This window comes from Eschscholzia californica, unplaced genomic scaffold (genome assembly GCF_041429995.1).
Source record: "Eschscholzia californica isolate CP2 unplaced genomic scaffold, dmEscCali1.0.p SCAF_2, whole genome shotgun sequence".
In the NCBI taxonomy this organism is placed as follows: Eukaryota; Viridiplantae; Streptophyta; class Magnoliopsida; order Ranunculales; family Papaveraceae; genus Eschscholzia; species Eschscholzia californica.
Window position 1 is genome coordinate 34,453,350 of NW_028238309.1, and position 3,529 is coordinate 34,456,878.

Genomic DNA, 3,529 nt, shown 5'->3' on the forward strand with positions numbered 1-3,529 from the left:
TCTCTCACAATCCGACTCTGCCTGCGATGTCTAATCACACGCACATTTGCCTTCTCCCTAAGTCCAAAACCCCTCAATCGCCTGCTGACTACCGTCCGATTAGCCTACTTAATACCACTTATAAAATCATTACCAAAATCCTAGCCAATAGACTTAAACCTATCCTCGCAGACATTATCTCTCCTTTCCAGGGAGCCTATGTGTCGGGTAGGCAAATCACTGATAATATTATCATCAGCCAAGAACTCATTCACTCTTGCAAAAAAGTCAAGGGAGCCAAAAGCTACTTTGGTCTTAAACTAGACATGTCTAAGGCTTTTGACAGAATTGAATGGAGTTATCTGGATAATGTTATAAAGTTGATGGGTTTTTCGCATTCTTGGATCAAACTCATCAACACATGCATCTCTACCAGTTCCATGGCTGTTCTCATCAACGGGCGACCTGGGCAAATATTTAATGTTAGTCGGGGTATCCGGCAGGGCGATCCGCTCTCTCCTTTCTTGTTTGCTATTGCCATGGAAGGGCTTAGCCGTCTATTAGAGAAGAATTATAATAATTCCTCTTTTATTGGCTTTCCCATTTCGAACTCTGACTTCTCTATCAAACACCTCCTTTTCGCAAATGACTATATCATTTTTGGGCAGAACTCCCTTGATAACATCTACAATCTTAAGCTTATTCTGAAAGAGTTTAGTGAAGCTTCTGGTCAAATGATCAATTACGCTAAATCTAACATTTTCTTCTCCAAAAATTCTCACCCCAAGTTCAAGCGTATGATCATTCGAGAACTTAAGGTCCATCATTCTTCCGCAGGTGATAAATATCTGGGCACCAATCTATTCATTGATCGTAATAAAAAGCAGGTCTTTCAACCTCTCCTTACCCAAATCAAGAACAAACTTGCCAAATGGCAAACTCATCTCCTCTCGCAAGCTGGCCGCTCGGTAGTTCTCTCCACTATCGCAGCGGTTGATCCCTGATACCAAATGCAGTGCTTTGCCCTTCCCAAAGGCATTAGCAACAGCATTGAGTCCCTCCAAAGGACTTTCTGGTGGGGAAAATCCAAAACATTCCATACCATCAACTGGCAAGCCATCTGCAAACCTCGTAAACTAGGCGGACTCGGTTTTCGTCTCTCTAATATCGACAACCAAACTTTCGTCCACAAACTTAACTGGCGCCTCATTAACAATCCGCAATTTATTTGGGTTAAAGTGCTCAAAGGGAAATACTTCCATAACTCCCATAAACCCAAACCTCCCAAAAACAGCAATTCTTGTCCCTGGAAATCTATCTCGAAACAATATAATCTAATCGAGAGTCTAATCTTCTGGGACATTAATAGAGGCGAGCACATTAATATTTGGAAAGACTACTGGATACCCAATCATCCTCCCCCCATAAATAACCATAACGGATCTACGATGGAAAAGGTTTCTCAACTTATTACGAATGGTACGTGGAATATAAATGTGACTAACAATTGCTTTAATAATGATATTTGTAGCACAATTCTCAGCATTAACATTCTACCTAACCAGGAGGACAAAGCAATATGGACATTGACAAAATCCGGTAATTTCTCTCTCAAATCTATGTATAACTATTTAAGAACAAGTGATGCAAATCCTATGCAAGACCAGATGGACTGGTTTTTTATCTGGAACATGAATACACTCCCTTGCATAAAACTATTTTTATGGAAATATTGCTCTAATAACTCACCTGTGAAAGCTAAAATTGGTAAATTTATTGGCAATACGTACTCATGTGTTAACTGTAACGAAGACGAAACTCTAGACCATGTTTTGCTCCACTGCACGTTCGCTAAAGGCATTTGGTTTCACTATCAGGTTCGGACAGATCAAATCACAACTATTATACATTGGATACAATAATGGAAAACTCTTGAGGAAGAAATTACCAACCTATATGCTAAAATTCTTTGGTTTATTTGGAAAGCGAGATGTGAAAATTGTTTTTCTATGACTAAGCAAAATCCTTTGCAAATGATAGAGAGGATAAACAATACCTCGACTACTCCACTCAAGATTGAGTCAGTTATTAATAATAAATGCAGGGAAACAACCAAGGATTAAACATGGAGATCTCCATCGACACCATATTTGAAGATCAACGTCAACGCCTCTTTTACTAACATCAATGAACCAGCTGATATTGGTTGTATTATCTGAGATGTAGATGCAAACTACATCATAGCAGCAGCTGATTCAGTGCGAAGTCAGAACGCGGAAGAATGCAAAAGTATGGCCATTCTATCCAGTCTTTTATGGGCTATCCAACTGCAAATCTCTCATGTTCATTTAGAAAGCGACAATCAAGCCTTAATCCTCTTCCTCAACGGCAATAGTGTAGGGATTCACTGGCAATCAAAAAGAGTCATACAACAGATTATAGATCTCAAAGACACATTCACAGGACTCATCTTCTCACACGTTCCTAGAAAATGCAATTCGCAGGCGGACGCTCTCGCTAAATGGGATCGTAAATATTGTCAAAAGAAAATTTAGAATGTTGTTCCCTCTTTTATTTCCGCTTTTATTTAGTTTTTGTATGAGAAGTTTTCCTTTAATGATAGTTTGCTTCATAAAAAAACATACAAATTCGAATCTAAAAATAAATCTAAGAGAACAAACTTAAATAAATGCATCAGATAGAAAAATTGTGGAAGAAGTCTAGGGGCGAGCCCACATAAGGGCCCATGGGGGTGCGTGCCCCACGATCCCAAATGTGAGTTTCCCTTTATGTATACCTTTCTTTATATAGGAGTGCCAATGAAATACTTTGGTTACAAGGCCACCAACCCAGCCCAATAATTCACTTCAACTTCCCGTTGCCTTCATTCTACCGCAACCTTTATGTTCCCTAACCAAGAATTTCAGGTTTAGTTTTTTAATTCAATTTACCCAAAACCCTTGCAAAAAAACGAATATTACACAAAACCACCTAAAACCTAGCTAAGTACTTTTTTTTTGTTGATCTTCCTAGCTAAGTACTTAATACATCTAACTGGGATTTTTTAATTTCATGAGTACGATGATTTCAGACTTATTCTTTTTCTTTGTGTTAGCGACAACTTATTGGGTTTTATTCCTTTTTGTTCTCTTCCTAGTGACTATTTTAATCCGCTTGGATCGTTATTAATTTAAACAAAAATTATTTTTTCTTTCATTTTATCTCTCTTTTAAAAACTTTATTGGTATTTTTAGTTTGTTATATGGGAGGCTTTGATGTAAACCTAATTATGCAAAAAATATAATTGGTTAATCATAGTGCTAATCTGATAAGATTGATAATGAAATTGTAATGCAACAGTTTCAAAAGAGGAAAACTCGTCGATGACAACAATAGATGTGTAACTTATTTAAAATTTTATAATCAACAAAAATAATTTTTGAGTTACTTTTTTTTAACTACCTTACAAAGGTGCGCCCACCCAAGGCCTTCGCCACTAAGTGACACATAATAAATTTCATCACACAAGTATCCATGAGAAAGGGTTGAG